Source organism: Pteropus vampyrus, unplaced genomic scaffold (assembly GCF_000151845.1).
Source record: "Pteropus vampyrus isolate Shadow unplaced genomic scaffold, Pvam_2.0 Scaffold36, whole genome shotgun sequence".
Taxonomy (NCBI): domain Eukaryota; kingdom Metazoa; phylum Chordata; class Mammalia; order Chiroptera; family Pteropodidae; genus Pteropus; species Pteropus vampyrus.
In genome coordinates, this window is record NW_011888817.1 from 1,896,405 (window position 1) to 1,904,549 (window position 8,145).

Here is an 8,145-nt window from a genome sequence, read left to right on the forward strand (position 1 = left end):
TCTACATCAATATCTATATCTATTTCCTATTGATTCTGTTTCTGTGGAGAACCCTGACTACTAAACTGGGCTAAGTGCTTCATGAGCATTCACTCATTTATTCCTCGTTGCAACCTTATGAGGTAGATGTTAGTAGCATTTCCATTTTTTCAGATAAGAAACTGAAGGGCAGAGGCGAAGTAACTCACCAGAAGGAACTCGGCCAAGATATGAATCCAAGTAACCTGGCTCAGGTCTGCCTGCTAACCATTGTACCTACTGCCTCTAGGGCCATGAGCGCATTGCTTAATGCATTAATGCTTAATGCTTAATGCATTTATTGAGTAGAGACATATGCTAAGAGTTTTCATCATGTAAACAGGTATTCCCCAAAGCCCTCTTGCCTTCTGGGGTTACCCCTTCCTTTAATAATCAAATAAAATAGCTCAGACCTCTATTCCATGTGCTGTGAGAAGTTCAGAGCCTTCCCAGTGCACTATTTTTGAGGAGCCCCAGATGCTGTTATGTCCTCTTGTCACCTCTCACTCTGAATTCCTGCTTCTGAACCAGTTCTCAGTCCCCTCTACCTTCTGTGACTGTCTGCCATCTTCTCTTAGCAAAATACACCCACCATCCCCGGCACTGTGGCCACTACTCCTTCCTCATCTGTACCCCAAACCACCACAGACATGGAGCTATGGTGTGTGACAGACTTTACCGAGGCACAGAGTAACAGAGGAGTGACCACAGGACAGGACAAAAACAGCTCAACATGGAATAAATGGCAATCTCTCAGTTCTTCATGTCCTTTGGCCTCCTCTCCTCAGGCCCAGGCCTCCCACCGTGAAGCTCATGAGAGACCCTTCACCCCACCTCCTCCCAGACACCCTGTTCTTGGGCTCCCCCACCCCAGGCCTCCTACCTTCAGGCTGCTGATGCCAAAGTGGACATTTCCAGTTCTTCTTTGTACCCTGAAAAGTTGCTCCCTTGCCTCTCACCTGGGGCGGAGTAGGTGAAGGTCACCTTCCATATGAAGGTGTTTTCCTCCTGCTGTGCCCCCACTATGGAAGCAGCTGCTGACAATTTTTTTCTTCCCGTAAATGTGCTCTAGATGGCTGGATCCTTCCGATAACATTGTGAGGTAAAAGCCTTTGTCTTCCCAGAGAGGAATTTAGCAGTGAGGTCCTCCTTCTGACTAGTTCTACCAGCTCTAAGACCTTGTCTAAGCCTCAAATTCCTCATCTGAGTCATTTCCCTTATCTGAGCCTCAAATTCCTCATCTGTTACCTGGATAATAAGAATTCCTGCCCCACAAAGTTGATCCCTCAGCATGCTGTAAACTCTCTGTAAATACTGGTTGTTGATTATTTGACAGATGAAAAAAATGAGTTTGTTGTGTTATTAGCTTGCCAAATGACCTGGTCCTCAGTTAGTCACTGGAAAAGAAGAAGGTGGGACCGAATGGTCTCTAAAGCCTGTTCCAGGCCTATTGTTCTCATAATGGCACCGTGAGTCTTTACAATGTGAGTTCAGGACCTGAGCAGACACAGAGCCCCTGGAGGGTAAGAGCTGTCTCTCATTCCTGTCCCTCAGTGCCAGGCACAGGGCCTGGTACTTAGTGGGTTCTTAGAAGAAGAGGAAGGAAGGAAGAAGGGAAGGAAGGAAGGAAGGGAGGGAGGGAGGTAGGAAGGAAGGAAGGAAGGAAGGAAGGAAGGAAGGAAGGAAGGAAGGGAGAAAGGAAGGAAGGAAGGAAGGAAAAAATGAATGACTGCCAGGCCACATCCTGGAACAGGTGGAATACCTCTGCCCTGAAGGGTTTAGAATCTGTGTTGAGGTCCTTGGTGGGGAGCCTGGGGTCTCCTCAAGACTGGAGCTTGCTCGAAGTCCACCCCCCTGCCTGTGCCCCTGGGATGCCTGTGCTTGAGTGGGAGGTGAGGGAAGCTGCAGGAGAGGAAGAGAGTCAACTTGGAAACTTGGAGGCCTCCACTTCCTGCTATGGAGACCCTCCCTGACCTGGCTCTGGCCTGGACTTCTGACCCCACCAGGACAGTGTCAGGAAACAGACAGGAAGGTGGGAAAACTTGCCTGGGTTGGTCTGGGCCCAAGCTTGGGCTAAGCCCTGAGCCTAGTGGGCCAGAGCCCATCTTCCTTGTCCGGCCTGGCAGAGCTCAGACGCTCTGCCCCAGGCCCTCTGCCCCAGCGGCTCAGGACCTTCTTTGTCCCTGAGACCACTGCTAGCATTTCAGTAGCTTGGCAGGGAGGGCAGCTGGGATCAGGAGACCTGGGTTCAATTCCTACCTCTGCCTCCCAGAGACTGGGTAAGCATGGGCCCTTTACTTTGCCTGCCTGAGCCTCAGTTTCTTCATTGTATTTCATGCTGCAGGTTGTTGTAGAGAAGGTCTCATATCACACTCAAGAAACTCAAAAACAAGTTAGTCTTACAGATACAGCTGAAGCCACCCAAAGCCCTCACCAGCCCTACTTCTTCCCTTCTTAGAAGGTGCCACCATCCTGTTCTCTCATGTTTATCCCATTCCTACACATTTCTATCCAGCCCATCATTGATTTGCATGTTTTCAAATGCTATGTGTATTATGGCATTATACTAAATGCATTATTCTCTAACTTGCTTTTTTACTCGATGAAATGCTTTTGAGATCTATCCATATCGATACACATAGCTCTAGTCCAATCATTTTCACTCTACATTATTATCTCATTCTACAAATATATTACAGTTCATTCACTTTCTTGTCAGTATACATTTAGGTTGTTTCCAATTATGTTTTGTTATTTCAAGCAGCACTGAAATAAACATTCTTGTACAGGTCAAAAAATGAACCAAGCAAAGATGAGTGTTTCCAAGGTGCTTACATGCATTGATCAGTGTTATTAAATATTCATTTTGATGACAATATTTTCTGAACTCAAATCAATGATGGGACAGACCATTTGAGGCTGGGACTTTCTAGAATGCTAGAGCAATAATTGTCACCCTTTGTTGGGCCAAGTCCTGTGCTAAGCGTTCTATCTATCTATTCACAAAAACCCTGTGAGGCAGCAACTGGTATTACCCCAGCTGAGCAAACCAAGGTGCAGAGAGGTCAGGAATCTTGGCCAAGGTCACACAATGATGGTTGAGCTTGAATTCAAACCAAACCTGAATCTGTCTGACTCCACTGCCCATATTTTAACTAGATCAGAGGGGGTCCCAGTAGCATCCTCCAGAGCAGAGGGAGCATAAAGGCAAGAGGAACTGATCCTAACTGTGGGTTCAGGGAGGCCTTCCTGAAGAAGGTGCCAGGTTCGATTGGTCTGGAGAGAAGGGGAACATTGCAGTGGACAGCAGTGGGAGGCAATTCGGAGAAGAGACACTTAGGGCCAAGGCACTGAGGCTGGAAGATTTAGCGCTGCACCCCTTCAGTCACTACCTCTTGACTCCTCCTTACCACACTCCTTCCTGGCATTTCTCTCTCTTTTCCCTGATTCTCCCCTGATCTGTCTGCTGTCCATCCTTTTTCCTAATTTTCTCGTCTTACCTTTTTTTCTTGGATCATCTTCTCTCTATTCCTCCAGTCCTCCATATAGTCATCTAGCCATTCATTTATTAATCTATCCATTCATTTATTCATCATTCATCTACCATGAACTGAACATAAATGCTGTGCCAGGGCATTGGGCCTGGGTGATGCAATGCCTAGAATTGATGGTGAGTGCATCCATCGCACTCAGCTAAATTTCCATGAGGAACCGCTGAGACCTGTCCTCCTCTTCAAATACACCCAGAGACAAATCAACCCTTACATAAACCAAGCAACCTTCTAGAAAAAAAAAAAAAGAAAGAAAAAAGAAAAGAAAAAAACAACAGAAAAAATCCCTTGAGACAGTCATGGCTCTCGGACACCCCCTGCTGGTAATTTTAGAGATTACATCCTGGGGCAGAGGATCCCACTGTATCTCCAGGAACGGGCTGTTCCGGTTCCCTCACTGCACTCCGCCTGAGCTGCAACTTTTGCCAGCAAATCCACTTAAGGGGCTCATAATGGTGGAGTTCTTGTCAGAAATGTTCAATGCCCTTGCCTTTGCCAGGTCAAGCCAAAGGCCAGAGTCAGAAGCCGTGAGAGACATTGTTATGGACGGAATGTTTGTGTCACCCCAAATTCATATGTCGAAATCCTAACCATCAATGCGATGATATTCGTGGGTGGGGCCTTTGAGAGCTAATGAGGTCACGAGGTTAGAGCATGTTTCCTTGCTCCCTGTCCTCTGCCATGTGAAGCTACAATGAGAAGATGACCATCTGCAAACCAGGACACTGGATCTGCCTGCACCTTGATCTTGGACTTCCCAGCCTCCAGAACCTTGAGAAATAAATGTCTGTTGTTTAAGCCACTGAATCTATGGTATTTTGTTACAGCATCCCAAGCAGACTAAGACAGAGATGTCTGTTTTATTGGGGAGGAGGTGTGTGCTCTGGTGTGTGTAGAGGTGCATGTACACGGGGGAGCCGAGGTGCAAATTCTGAGCATGTGTTCGCATACCCTGCCCCAGGCATGATAGAGCTGTGCGCGTGAGTAACCCTGTCCCATGCTCGCGAGGCATTCTCCAGGAATGTGTGTGAGACAACTCCGAGGAGTCAGCTGCCAGGGTTTTCTAGCGGGATTGGGCCCTAGTTGTCCACTCACGCACCCTGTCTTGGCTTCCTTTCCTTTGACATTTTACTTCCCTGCTTCCCAACACACGCTTCTCGGGATCACCTCCCAAATAGCTTACCTGTACTCGAATCCTTGCCTCCAGGCCTGCTCTTAGGACAATGAAGGAGGCAGCCCAAGAGGAGAGGCCAGCTGAGGCTGGCAGAGCACAGACGGCAAGAGCCTGGGTCTGTGGTGGCATCACTACACCTCTGAGTTAACCAGTAGACAACCGTCCCACCCCTACCTTCTGGTTGGGCGAGAAAACCTGAACCATTTACATCTCTTTAAATGGAGTTGTAGGCTTCTCGTGACTGAAAGCCTTCCAGGAATAGACACTCACTCTCCAGGGGCGGATTCCGTGCGAAGGGCAGGTCGGTGGCTGGCTGAAGACGAGCCATGGTGGGTAGAGCACTTCTGAGTGAGTTGTGCGTGTGCACACAGTGGCTGTGTATGCACACCACATGAACTGAACGCTTGCTGTGTGCAAGCCCCTGTGTGATGGCTCTGTATCTGGGACAGAGAACTAGGTCATCTTGGCTCATTTGTGCATGTCCTGTGTGGTTCCTCTTATCAGTTCCAGACTTTGTCTTTCTTGAGCACCTCCCTTGTCCTGTCCTCATCCTGGTTACCTGGACAACCTCTGTAGCCTCTTGGCTAGTTTCCCAGGTGGTACTCTTGCTTCTTTTTAAACTATTTTCCATTTAGCAGTCAGAGATATAGTTTGAAAACATGTGTTGGATAGTGTCATTCTCTCTCTGTTGCTGAGGTGCTGCCATGCCAAGGTCTCCAGTCCTATCTCTCCCCTCTCTCCCACAGAAGCTCCAGCCTGAGGTTTATTCTTCACTGTATCCTGGTTGGACAGGGGGGTAAGGGGACTGATTCTCGCAGGCTGGATTTTCAAGAAACCAGTGACAGCTGTTTTCTAGTTGGGTTCAGCCAATGAGAGACACCGATGGGAGATTGGAGGAAAGTAAGAAGAGAGAATCCAGGGTATTTTTCTCCCTATACCTCCTCCTCCATGGCTCCCACCTAGCAGACCCGGCCTGGGCCCAGCTTCTGCAGGGTGAGCCTAGCTTCTGGGCTCCAGCTAACAGCATCTTGTTCCTCCTTCCTGGAGGCAGCTGTGGCTAATCTCAGCTCTTACTTCACCCGGGCAACCCGGTCCCTCCATTTCAAATACTTGAGATTTCTGTTTTCTGGTTTGACCCCAACTGACCCCAGCAGCCATCTGACTTCCAGCCGAAGGAGGAAGCCAGCAGCTTGTGCAGAGTAGAGCCATGGAATGGCAGAGAACAGAACCTGAACCTTGGTGTACCATGCCTGTGCTTTCCCTGCCTCTGGACTTGAAGTCAAGTCCCCTGAGATGGTAAATTTCCTAATTGTTTACCTGAGCCAGGGTTTCCTACTGCTTACATCTGAAAACATCTGTGGCATTTGGTGCCGGAGCCCCAATATCTGCTCTCCCTTCTTCAGTAGTAAGAGCAGTTTCTCTCCTGCCAGGGAGTTTCCGGGCTCCCCAGCAGCCAGAGGAGGCTCCAAGTTGATTTCTGACCATTCTCAGAAGAGGTCAGTGCAAATTCCAGGTTGGGTGCTTACAGATAAAACACATGCTTGCTCTTTCTCTTTCTGTCTGGAATGTGGGTGGGGTGTAGGAGCCATCGTTTCCTAGGGCCACAAACTAGGTCGTGCCAGCAAGAGAAATACATTGTTTCACAGTTCCAGAGGCTAGAAGTCTGAAATCTAGGTTTCAGCAAGGATGGTTCCTTCTAATGGCTGAGGGAGACTGTTCCAGGCCTCTCTCTCTCTCCTTGGCTCACCCATGGCCACCTTCTCTCTATGTGTGTTTCTCTGTGTCCAAATTTCCCTTTTTTAGAAGGACACTGATCACATGGGATTAGGGTCCACCCTTAGTGACCTCATCTTAACTAATTACTTCTCCAGTGGCCCTATGTCCAAATAAGGTCACATTCTGAGGTGCTGGGGGTTAGGACTTCAGCATTGGAGTCCTATGGTGGGGAAACACGACTGAACCCATAACACTTGGCCTGAGGGTGAGAGAACACCCTAGGGACGGACTTCCCAGAGCAAAGCTGCAATGCCAGCGTGGACTTTGAAGTTAGAGGGGAAGGGAATAAATTTCTACCTTATTTTATACATTGTTATTTGGGGTCTCTGTTAGATTCATCCAAACATGAGTCATCAGTCAAGGTCCGGGAGGGGAACAGATGTCAACCCCAAGGGGTAATTGGGGAATATTTAATAAAAGTGGAGATGGGTTTGGATAAACTAACAAGGAATAGCGAAGCATCCCATGGCTAGAAACAATAGGGAGCTCATACCACTCCGAGGCCTGAAGGGGCAGAGGGAGGAGGCAGTTAATAGAGCCAGGGCCTCTGGTGGAGGCATGCAGCCATTGCATCCTGAGGCCTGGCAGGAAGGGGCCTGGGGAATAGATACTATAATTGCTCTCCCTTCCTGTCCTCCAGTCTCCTGCTGGCACCTTCCATTGACTGAATCAAGCCAAGGACAAAGGACCCTACTGATGCTATCAGGTCAGCCAGCGGTTAGGGTGGAGCTCGGTGGAGACCAGTGGAGAGCAGATGGAGAGTATCCAGCAGACCGACACGGAATTCCTGCTGTGACACTCCCCCTGCTGGCTGTGAGCTCAGGAAGACTTTGTCGTCTGTCATCTCAGAAGGATCCCTGCTGACCAGGACAATGCCTGGAATCCAGTAGGTGTTGGACAAATATTTGTTGAATGTGTACTTGCCAGGAGGGCAGTGGAATGAGAGCAGAGGAAAGGGGGGCGGATCACACCTCCTTTGTCACCATTTCCCAGAGAGCCTGGCGGAAGTGGGGGATTCCCTCCCACCCCACTCCCGCTCAGGCCCGAGAAGGTAGAGCATTGGCTTTGGGAAGAAGGCTGTCCCTGCTCTCCATCCCTCCCCAGTGTCCTTGCTCAACAATCTCCTTGGGTCCTGGCTGAGGCAGTGGCTTTCTTGGGAGAACAGCCGGCTTCATGTGGTCCAAGCCCTGGGTCTCTTCAGTGACTTCTCAGTGCCATTACAGGACAGATGGGGCATTTGCTTGATCATGGGCCTCCTTACCCATCCTTGAGGCTGGGCTGTCCCATCCAAGGGGGTTGGGGCTGGTAGTGGGGAACTTCAGAGCAATTAGGTATCAGAGAGTCCTGGACTTAAGATCATCGTGTGTGATTCACAAGGAACATTGGCACCTGAGAAGTCCTGCAGGAAAGAACTTCACTTAATCTCATGTTTTCCAATCCCGTTTGACTTTTGATTCTTTATTGAGTGCCAGTTGGTTTCCGTCCTGAGAGCTGAGGCCACAGCCATGAACAAAAGCAGATGAAAAATCTTGCCTTTTGGGGCTCCATTCGAGAGGGTCCATTCATTATGAAACATCTGTTAATATCCTTTCGAATGCTGCTCTTCAGAACTGCCACCCCAATGCT

The 8,145-nt window shown here is 49.0% G+C and overlaps 2 protein-coding genes across 10 annotated transcripts in view; one reads left to right on the forward strand and one right to left on the reverse strand.

The window, feature by feature from the left end:
- Positions 1-1,488, reverse strand: part of LOC105290431 — a 13,265-nt gene extending 11,777 nt beyond the window's left edge. For 2 of the 9 annotated variants that reach the window (XM_023529416.1, XM_023529415.1), the window contains exon 1: positions 978-1,488. The gene's annotated coding sequence lies outside the window, so the exon portion shown is untranslated. Of the gene's footprint in view, positions 1-901 lie in introns of all 9 variants that reach the window. The other 7 variants (XM_023529413.1, XM_023529414.1, XM_023529418.1 and 4 more) reach the window with 7 other exon arrangements.
- A 3,565-nt stretch (positions 1,489-5,053) lies between these two features.
- LOC105290660 (chymotrypsin-like elastase family member 3B) overlaps positions 5,054-8,145 on the forward strand; it is a 13,513-nt gene continuing 10,421 nt past the window's right edge. Inside the window, exons 1-2 of the mRNA XM_011358024.2 lie at positions 5,054-6,039; positions 7,160-7,405. The gene's annotated coding sequence lies outside the window, so the exon portion shown is untranslated. The remainder of the gene's footprint in view (positions 6,040-7,159; positions 7,406-8,145) is intronic.